Below are 12087 nucleotides of genomic sequence, written 5' to 3' on the forward strand. Positions count from 1 at the left end.
TAAGTGCTTAGCAGAATCAAGAAGTTTGGTTTCAAATTCTGTCTTAGTCTTTTGCTTTTGTTGTTCAGTCATTTTCCTTTTACAACTAATTTTACAGATGAGGAAGGTGAGGCAAGCAGAATTGTGACTTTTACAAGATTACCCAGTTAACAACTGTCTGAGGCTATATTTGAACTCTGTCTTCTAGCTATTTTCACATTAATTTATATTAAATGTGTGTGTATATACACATACACACACACATATATGGATATGACATTTGGGTGTGTGTATTTATATGTATATATGTATACATACACATATTTGTACATATATATACTTTACACATGCATGCATATAGCTAGGTGACATAGTATATAAAGTGCTGAATTTGGATTCAGAAAGATTCAAATTTTGTCTCAAATACTTAACCAACTTTTTGACTTTGGGCAAATCACTAAGGATTTCATTCTCAGTTTCTTTATATAAATATGCACACATATATTAATGACATCTATTTTACTGAGTTATTTTGAAGCTCTAATATATACACATTAATACATATTCTCTGCATGTATGTGTATTATATCTTGCTTTAAAAAATCTGACGCACTATATAAACTTGAGCTATTATTATCTTTCTTTCCCCTTTCTCCTCCCCTTCTCCTCCTCTCCCTCCATCTCTTTCTTCTTCCTCCTCCTTCTACTTCCTCTCTTTCTCCTTTTTCTTCTCTCTCGCCTTCCTTTCCTTCTCCCTCTCCCCTCCCCTCTTCTTCACAAACTTTTTTATTAAGTATGCTGGGTTCTTAGTCCTTCTCCTATATTCTTGGAGCAAAGGGAGGAAGGGAAAGATATGCTACAGGATGCTTCTAAAGCTATCCCTTTTCTCCAAAGCCAGGAACAAGAAAATATGACTAGAATAACAAATGAAGACTGGGAATTTCTCAGAGGGCTGGTGTATTTCATTCAGGGCAGAGGCCACAAGTCAAAACCTTGCCTCCAACACTGAAGACTCTGTTGAACCTCATTATAAGCAATGAGGACCAGAGGAGTTCTCTAGGGCTTCCACTGACAATTTCTGATGCAAAGCAATGAAAAGATATCAAAAGAGCTTATTTTCTAAACAGTTTTCAATTTGAAGACTGACACTTTCTTAGAAACTCTGAAAATTCCATTATTTTCCTTGATACCATGTCTATTCAAAAATATCAATTATTTCCCAAACTAAAGAATTTCCAGAAAACACAAAATGTTCTTTATTTCAAATTACTGTGAGAATTAGTGAGCATTTGGGGGGGGGGGGAGTTGAGGATGACACCTAAGTTGTAAACCTCGGTTCTTGGTAGGATGGTGAAAATGATAGACATTGAAAAGTATTTGGAGATAAAGATTATAGGTTTAGTTTGGGACACATTTTGTCTAATGTATATACTAGACATCCAGTTTGAGTTATATTATAGTGTCTGAAATGCATCCCTTTCTATCTCTGCTTCTTCAGATCCTGAGCAGCCTTCAGAGCTTCATCAAACTTTTCCTGATTCCTTACTTCTCAGTGACCCACTTTTGATATTATATTGTACTTATTTCCCATGTATTTTACATTTACTCATGTATATATACTATCTTTTCTAGTATGATTAAAGTTTTCTAATATGATTAAAGTTTTTTTGGAGGCAGGGACTGTTTCCAGTACTTAATATACTTCACATATATGAGTTGTTTAATAAATACTACCTTGAAAATCAAAAATTCTTTACAATATGACAATTTCTTTTTTTTTTCTCTTTGAATGCTGGTCCCACCTACTTATTAAATAAGAATTGTTTAGTCTGCCCTTTCTAAGTGCTTTAAAATTAATTTCATAGCATCTGTTTGGGAAATGATACAAGTCATAAATCACCTTAACATCTAGATAGCAAAGGAGAACAATAGCGCAATGAGGCCAGATGAGTATGTACCATCACAAACATAATGATGGACAGATCCAAAATCTCACTCAGCCTTCCCTCCACCTGCCTTTAATCCACAGTACTGGCCAGATGCAATGCACTCGAATTTTTAATTATTTTAAAACTTCAAACAGGTAACTAATGCTCAGAATGTAATCTAGGAAAAATCAGTAGTTGAAAATTAATTCTGCTTCAATGTTCTGCTTTCAAAATTTACTTGAGCATTTGGAAAGTTCAAACAGCAACTTCAGCAGGCCAATTTCCATTTCAGGAATTCAGCACTACATAAATAAAAAGACCATTTATCTCTTCCAAAAGCGCTATGTGTAGAATATTGTATAGTGTGTAACATGAGAGTTAACACGGTAGAGCTGCTAAAAGGCTTATCTTGATGTTTAGGAGTCCTATGCTCATGTATGTCTCTGGCACATGCTAATTTTATATAATCTATGGGCAACTCATTTAACTTCCGAGTATCCCCAATTTTCTAAGATTAAAAATCTTTTATATTAGAAACACCGAGAAAAAAGTTTTATATTTAGACTTTCAGGAATTGGGTTTGAATCCTACTACTTGTGTGGTGCTGGATCACAATCTCCTTATTTGAATAAAAAGATTGGGATTGGATAACTCCCAATATACTTTCCCCATTCTAATTATAAGATCCATGATGACTTCTTGTTCTTTGGCATTGAAGCAAATTTCTAATGTGCAAACAAAAAGAATATTTAAAAAGTATCATTTCAGTGAAAGAGAAGAAGAATAAGGGGTGAGAAGAATTCAGTTTCATAGAATGACCCCATTTGAGATTTTCTTGACAAAGATATTGGAGTAGTTTACCATTTTTTTTTCTTGAATTCTTTCTATAGATAAAGAAACTCAATCCAATATGCTTAAGTGACTTAACCAGGAATTCATAGCTACTACAAGTGCTTATGGCTAGATTTGAATTTAGGTTTTCCTAATCCCAGCTCTGGCATTCTATCTATCCATGATGCAACCTAAGTCCCAATATTTAAGACATTGATACCTAAATACATTTTTAAAATTTCATTTCACCCCATGGACCTTTGTTTCTTTATGATATGAGAAGATAGTAATTAAAGCATTGTTTGAAGCATGTGGGATGAATTTATCAAAGTACTTGAGCAATAGTGATAAACAAGGATAGATTGGGAACCATGTTACTATTATTACTATATTGCTAATACATATTGCATTATATTACTACTTGCCTAAAGTCACAGAACCATTTGGGTATACAATATGAAAATAACTAGAATTTGTATACTGCCTTAAAGTTTGCAAAGTATTTTATGTATGTCATCTGTTTCTAACAGGCAGAGGGAGTAGGTGAGAATTACTTTGGTTGAGAGGGGGCATGTTATAACAAATAGAAAGCAGTGCTCAATCAGATCTGAGCTGAAGTACTATCTCTAATACATAGTCTCTGTATTTTCTTTACAAGCTCCTTCTTACAAATGAGGAACTAAGGTAAATAGAGTTACCTGATTTGTGCAGGAAAATGTCTGTTCTCTTCCCATTTTTGCAGAAAAGATGTCAATTCACATCGATAAAAGGACTTTCTGAACTGTGAGTTCTTTAATTCTATGAAATCATATGAGAAGAAAAAAAACTGGTAGAAACAAAAACTTTTTCAATATACTAGAAAAAGGACCAGGTTTACAGTCTAAAGATCCAGATTCAAATTACAACTTTGCAATCTTCAAAGAGCATAACTTTGAGCATTTTATGAACCTAAAGTTGCATTATACAACAAAACAGTTAGTTGAGGTAGATGAGGTAGATAGCAGGGTAACTAGAACTCTGGGCCTGGACCTATGAAGGCCATTCTTCCTTTTTCTTTTTATTTGTTTGTTTGTTTTTGTTTCTGTTTTGTTTTGTTTTGATTTGATTTGTTTTTTGTGGAGGCAAACAAGGTTGAATGACTTGGCAGCAAAATGTCTGGGGCCACATTTGACTCCAGGGCTGATGCTCTTAACACTGCACGGTCTACCTATGCCAAAAGGGCTAAATTCAAATGCTATTTCAAACATTTACTACCTATGTGGTCCTGAGTAAAGCAATAAATTTCTATCTATCTCAGTTTTTTCATTTGCAAAAGAGAGATAACAACTTCTATCTACCAAGATTTTGAGGTTATTTAAATGAGAAACTATTTGTAAAGTACTTAACAAAGTGCTTGGCGCAAAATTTTATTCAGTAGTTTTTCAATCACATATTGGACCTTTCATGACCCCATTTGAAATTTTCTTAGCAAAGATATATGGGTCATTTTCTATTTCCTTTATAGGCCTTTGTACAGATGAGGAACTAAGGCAAATAAGGTTAACAGATTTGCCCAGGAAAATGTCTGTTCCCTTCCCTTTCTTATTATGCCTATTTAGGATTCAGACAGCTGCACAGATAGAATTATGGTCTTGGAGCCAGGAAGACCTAAGTTCAAATTCAGATTCAGAAGCTAACCAGCTTTGGACAAGTCACTTTATCCTGTTGGCCCTCAGCTTTCTCATCTGAAAAAATGAACCAGAGAAGAAAATGACAACCAAGTCTAGCATCTTTGTAAAGAAAACTACCAAACAATATCACAAAGAGTCAGAAATAATGAAAATGATTTAACAGCAGGATGAGAGTTCTCACAGGAGCCTGAATTTACTCATGGAGAACATTCAAGTAAACTCATTATTTTATTTTATTATTTAATAATAGCTTTTTTATTTTCAAAATACATGCAAAGATAGTTTTCAATACATACCTTTGCAAAATCTTGTGTTCCAAAATTTTCTCCCTCCTTTCCCTCTACCCCTTCCCTTAGACAGCAAGTAATCCAATATAAGTTAAACATGTGCAATTCTTCTATAAATAATTCTACAATTATCATGCTATAAACGAAAAATCATATCAAAAAGGAAAAATGAGAAAGAAAAAACAAAAACAACATAAAAAGTGAAAATACTATGTTGTAATGCACATTCAGTCTTTACAGTTCTCTCTCTCAGTGCAAATGGCTCTCTCTATCACAAGACCATAGGAATTGGCCTGAATTACCATATTGTAAAAAGAGTGAGATCCATTAGACCTGATCCTGATATAAACTTGTTGTGCTATGCATGAAGTTCTCTTGGTTCTACTCGAATCACTCAGCATCAGTTCATGTAAGTCTATCCAGGCCTCTCTAAAATCATCCTGTTGGTCTTATGTTATAGAACAATAAAATTCCATATCATTCATATTCCATAACTTATTTAATCGTTCCCCAATTATGAGCATCCACTCAAAAAAGGGCTGCTACAAAATTTTTTGTACATTTGGGTCCTTTGTCCTTTTTTATGATGTGTTTGGTATATAGACGCAGTAGTTAACACTACTAGATCAAATGGTGTGAACAATTTGATAGTCCTTTTAGGCAAAGCAAACTGATTATTTTAAACATAAGTAAATAAACAAATTTGGATATTTTAATTCTATACTATATGATAAGACTAACTCCAAATATTAAGATTAATAGTTCAAGACTTTTTAAAGTTGACATGATATTTGTGAAAAATCACTTTCAACAAAATAAATGTGGGAGGATGTACACCCAATCATAAAGGCTGAGACGATGTCACAATTTGTAATGTGTCACTAGAAGTCCTATCCAAAGCAATGAGCTCAATAACATTAACATCATTCTATTTAATCATCATTACCATAGACAGAGTGATGGCTCTCAAGGTACTCTACATATATTAGTTTATTTATTCTTCATGTAAACCCTGTTAGATATGGAGAGATGAATTGACTGACCTTAGGAAGTGTTTTGGGGCAAGATCCAATTCAAGATTTCCTGGGGTTCTATCCATTTATTAAAATTATAATATTTTATTATATATTATATATAATAATTTTATAGAGGAGTTAACTGAGGCAAAGTGGTGAAGTGATTTGCCTAAAATCACAGTTATTATCTGAGACTCAGATTATCCTGACTCAAGACTACTGCTCTATCCATTGCACCACCTGACTTCCTCAAAATGTTTTAAACAAAGAAACTCAGAAAAAAATACCTATAAAGGATCAAGATTTGTCAGATATTTCCCTCCTCTCACCACAGTTGTCCTTTCGCCTTTGTTTCAGATACATAATTACATATTACATGTTTCTCAAATTCAGAATTTATTCTCTCTTTATCACCGGACACCTAACTGGTACAGTGGCTTAGAATCCACAAGACTCATCTTCTCAAGTTCAAATATGGTTCCATTATGTGATCCTAGAAAGTCACTTAACCCTATTTGCCTCAATTTTCTCATCTGCAAAATGAGCTGGAGAAGTCTAATTGATTAAGTATTAGGAAAGTGAGCATCAAAAAGTTGTTATTTAGACAAGGTGGCCCCAAATTGCCCTAAGATTTTTGGAACACTTTGTTTTCAAGATTTTGTATTCATATATCATTTCATTTGGTCCTTAGGATAACCTTTGAAGCAGGTATTACCCCTATCATCCTCTCTATTTTCAAGATATTGTATTCATATATCATTTCATTTGGTCCTTAGGATAACCTTTGAAGTAGATATTACCCCATCATCATCTCTATTTTACAACACAAAAATTGAAGTTAACATTTTTCCATGGTCATATGGAAAATAAATAACAGAAGTGGCATTCAAACCTAAGTCTCTTCTAACTCCATATCCAACATTTCCCCTGCTTATATCATGTTGCTTCATGTTGAATTGTGACAAAGAAATATCTATAATCTATGTGCAAATATATCATACCTGAAAGGTAATATTTATAATGTTTAGACTGCACTAATTTAGGTAGACTTATAACATTTTAAAATGGAACACTCAAGCCAGAAGTTCTTAAACTTTTTTGGATTACTGAGCTATTCTCAGTTTAATGTTCTTCTCAGAGTAATGCTGTTGTTTTTAATGTATAAAATATATAGGATTACAAAGGTGATCAATTTAATACAAATTATATTTTAGGGTGTATATATATGTACATACACACATATACATAAATGGTTGTTCAAGGATTCTACATTAAGAAGACATAATTCAAGACAACATTTAGAACAAACCCTTGAAATATACAACCAAAAAATTTCTAATTCAATCCTGTGGGTATTGAGCCAATAAGGTGACATTTTAGTCATTTCATATTTATTTATTAGTAAATTCAAAATTTTATCCAACATACAGAAAACTTGGACTTCCATATTAAAACTAGGCTAAAGCCAGGTATTCTCTGAGCTAATTTCCCTAAATATCTGCCATCAGGAAGAAGGCTAGAGTTCAGATTCACTAAATGGATACTACAATGCCAACCTCATTCAAGAGAAATGGTTATAATAGGAAGATAAAATGACGTAGTTTAGGTGAAAGGGATATTGGAAAAAGAGGAGGAAGTCTCCTCCATGCATGGACCATTTAAATGACTTGCTATATAGTATTGTTTAAGGAGTCTATCACTCTTCTTATGTCTCCTGGATATCTTTAACCATGGAACTTGACCAAGAAAAAAGTATCTCAACTTGCTAGATTTCTTTAAATTCAGCCCTTACAATTCATATGAGCAAATACCAATATTTGAGATGAAGCTGAAATTAAGGCAACATCCGCAGATATCCTAAGGGATGGCTGAAGCCCTCTAGTTGTTCTTTTTCAGTTATTTCCATCATGTTTCTCCAGCTTATTTTACACACAAGGAAATAGAGGCAGACAGGGTTAAGTGACTTGCATAAAGTCTATAGCACTGGAGATTTGGAGTAGAGGAAGGAGAAGCAAGAAATAGGATAGATCAACTGGTAAACAATCTACAAGGGTTCATTGCTCCATGGCAGGCACTGAGTTGAACTTGTGTGACACAGAAATTGACTGGAAGAAGAGAGAAGCAAGTGGAGAAAACAGATTAAAAGAGCTGAAGTACAAAGGATGTGGTGCAGTTTGTTGTTCTATGGGAATAATCAATGTTTTTTATAGTTAGATTATGTGAAATCAGAATCTGCTTCTAATACTTATTTTTCATAAAACTGTGAGCGAGTTTCTTTTTTTTTATTTTTAATTTTAATTAATTAATTAATTTTTTTTAAATTTAATAGCCTTTTATTTACAAGTTATATGCATGGGTAACTTTACAGCATTAACAATTGCCAAACCTCTTGTTCCAATTCTTCCCCTCCCTCCCTCCACCCCCTCCCCCAGATGGCAGGATGACCAGAAGATGTTAAATATATTAAAATATAAATTAGATACACAATAAGTATACATGACCAAACTGTTATTTTGCTGTACAAAAAGAATCAGACTCTGAAATATTGTACAATTAGCTTGTGAAGGAAATCAAAAATGCAGGTGGGCATAAATATAGGGATTGTTCTTTCTCTGGGCGTAGCTGGTTCAGTTCATCACTGCTCCATTGGAAATGATTTGGTTGATCTCATTGCTGAGGATGGCCAGGTCCATCAGAACTGGTCATCATATAGTATTGTTGTTGAAGTATATAATGATCTCCTGGTCCTGTGTGAGCAAGTTTCTTAACCTCAGTTTCTTTTATTTTAAAATGAGAGTGTTAAGAGTATAAAAGGCATAAAGTCCCTTTCACTTGTAAATCTAAACTGTTATGATTCTGTGTAATGAACTGTGAAGGAGGTAACTGGAGGAAATAAGGGGACTATATTTACAAAGCAAAGACATAAATTCAACCTCTGCTAAGCTATTTGCTACCTATGAGAAAAATTATGTCACCACTCCAAGTCCCATTTTCCAAGTTGGTTCCTATCTCTAAATCTTATGAGAAGAGGATAATTCCAGATAGCTGGGGCAGGATAGCTGACCAGCAGATAGCCTAGGACTTGGAGTCAGGAAGATCTGAGTTCAAAGTTTTCCTCATATGCTTACTAGCCACATGAAGCTGCATAAGTAATGTGAAGTTGGTTAAGTTATTTACTGTTTGCCTCAGGTTTCTCAACTATAAAATAGAAGTCATAATAGTACTTATCTCCCAGGATTATTGTAATAATCAAATGAGATAACTGTGAATCACTTTCTAAACTTAAAACTGCAATATAATTATATCGTGGTTGTTCAAATGTTTTAGTGACATTTGATTCTTTGAGACACCATTTGAGGTTTTCTTGGAAGAGATACTGGAATGGTATCCATTTCCACCTCATTTTATAATTGAGGAAACTGAGGCAAACATACATTAACAACTCACTTAAAAATGTAAAGGCAGATAGCTGGAGCAAGCTCGAGCCAAATCTCACAGGCAGTATATAACATTAGAGTCAAAAATCTTGGCTTCATATTCTACCTTTGAAACAACTTTTTGCATTAACATCATACAAGCCACTTGAGCTCCTTATTCCTTAATTCTCCTCATTTGTAAAATAGCAGAAGTTAAGTAGAAAAACTTTCCAGATCTAGATATATGAATCATCCTTAACATACATCATCAGTTTTAAAAAATCCTTTAAAAGAACAATTTCAAATGAAATTAACATTCTACATGTTTTCTGGCACTTATAGAGCATTAAAAATATTTCAAAATTTTCTCTATGACTATATATTATATATATATGTAAATAAATTTACCTAAAATATATAATAAATGTATACAGTAGCAGTGTAACATATTTGTTACATACATACATATACCTGTACATCTGGATTTATGTATATAAACACATATGAATGTGTATATAAAAATACACAGACCTATGTGTGTACATTGTGTATATGTATATCATATTAATAATTTATATAATATTAATAGAGTACATATAGAATATGATCATATTTACATTCATTCTGATTCTTGCAACAATCTTAAAAGTTAAGGAAAAGGACTGGCCTTGGATGGCATTGAGATGGAGTTTTTCCAAATAGAAATTTCCCATTTCAAGTTGGTAATTTCTTTGTCAGTGAGGGTCCTAGAAAGTTGTCAAAGAAGTCAAATGACATGTTTGATGCCAAACTTTATGCCCAGTTTTCTTGCTTCTAGGACTGGCTCCAAGGTCCACTATTTTAGGTAGTGTTATTATTATTCCCATTTTACAATGAGGCAACTATATTTCCAGGGATTAGATGAGTTTTTCTAGGTGACAGATCTGGAAATTATTCTTTGGTCTTCCTGACATTAATAAGCATCTACTATATTAACAGAACTATGTAAGCACTAAATCTATCTATGCTACCACTAATTCTGGAAGTGTCATTGCAAAAGATCATTGTTGCCCCCAAAACAACTTTTAGAAAACCTAAATTCATTCCACCCTCCACCTTGGTCTGTGAAAGTAGTCTTTAGCATTCAACAATCCTTAGAATGACCAGAAGATGGCATATGGCTCATTGTATAGAGTAGGAGGAAGTAGAAACAATAGGCAACTCAAGAAAAAAAAATGCAAATGCAATTGGGGGAAAAAATTCTGTGAATTCCAAAGGATATTTAAATAGTCATACTCTGTTGAAATATACATCTTGAATATGAAGAAACTTTGCTTTGGACATTGAAATTCCTTTGAAAAAAAAGAATTACAGAATATCTTTTCTTCTGGTTAAATATAATTATTTCTAAATTTTTCAGAAACTTTGGTTGCAAATCAGAAAAGTGAATCTCTCAGTTACATAATAATATGATCTCACTTGATTCACACACTTTACAAAAAATAATTAATATACTTCGAGAACAATGGAAAGCTATTATAAGAAGTGGACTCTGCAATTATCATACAAGACTTCCAATGAGGCTTTGAAGAAAAATTCTTAAACAAATATTCCTCCTATCACATAAAAAAAGTAAAAGGAACATATTTACTTTGCAATTCTAAGGGAGCAGAGGAAATCCATTTTCATTCCTTCTTATTCATTGATATCTAGCCTGTTATTTATATCTGAATGTACCATGAGGATCATTTCATGACATGTACATCCTTCAAACACATGCACAGATACAATGATAAATAATAATAATGTACAAACTCTGTGCATGTCTACAAAGTAGGACAGAAGAAAAAATGAGGACTTCCTTTTTCAGGAAAGGGTAACAGCACAGAAAATTAAGCAATTATATAATATATAAATACTTTGGATTTTTAACAAATGGAATGAATTCAATAAGTGTTTAATGCATATTCATAAAACGCAGTATCTGGAAGGCTCTGACAAGTTTTAACAATTAAATATCAAACAAAAAAAATGTTGCTTTGAAAAAACTCATATTTGATTGGGATATGAAATTTCTATAGATGATATGATGTGGCATATGATATGATATGATATATGATATACAGTATGGCATATGGTATGATATGCATGTTATTGCAACATGGAACAATACAATAGGACAGAATATTATAAGAGATATGGTATAATTTAATCTGAAGGTGGGATAGACTGAAAAAGAAAACTCATGTGTACCAATTTCCCTTATAAAAAAAATAAACAGGAATAAGAAGAAAATTGTCATCACAAGGCAAAGATTTTTTTCCAGTAAATGCCTGAAAACCAAAATTCATTTTAATTAAACAGATCCCATCATCATGTTTTTAAAACAAACTATTTTAATGGCATTTAAGTGAAAAGCAAGTGATAAGATACAGGCCGCTTTATTACTAATCAGAAGGATTGCTTCAATTTCTATGGACACAAGAAAAATACGGTTTTCTATTATCTACAGGTATCTCCATATGGGAAATGGGAATGTGCTACTTTTTCCAGAGATTAGGCCAAATCATACCATCTGTGCAGCTATTTTGTCATGAAAATGCCAATCATACCTCAACTGTAAGATATATCCCCTATTAAACTAGCAATAACAGATGCAATTTACGTGAATAAGTCATATGCTGTAATTGAATTGTCAAACCATGACTCATGACATTAATTGCATATTTAATGACTTTAAATGAACACATTTTTACAATGGTCAAATCCCACCTGACCACTCTACCACCTGCTCCTATTTGATTACTTCTACATTTTGGTGTGTTGTCTTAAGCACATAATTTACTTTATTTGAACAGTGATATTTAAAATAGCTCCAAATCATAAAAAATCAAAATACATTAAGATACTAATTATGTTGAAGTCTATATCTATACTTTAAACAATAATTCTCATTCATTCACATAAAATAATTAGCCAAA

At 32.8% G+C, this 12087-nt stretch overlaps 1 protein-coding gene across 12 annotated transcripts in view; it reads right to left on the reverse strand.

The window, feature by feature from the left end:
• NAV3 (neuron navigator 3) overlaps positions 1-12087 on the reverse strand; it is a 1064916-nt gene that overhangs the window by 611873 nt on the left and 440956 nt on the right. The window lies entirely within an intron of this gene.

This window comes from Sarcophilus harrisii, chromosome 5 (assembly GCF_902635505.1).
Source record: "Sarcophilus harrisii chromosome 5, mSarHar1.11, whole genome shotgun sequence".
Classification (NCBI taxonomy): domain Eukaryota; kingdom Metazoa; phylum Chordata; class Mammalia; order Dasyuromorphia; family Dasyuridae; genus Sarcophilus; species Sarcophilus harrisii.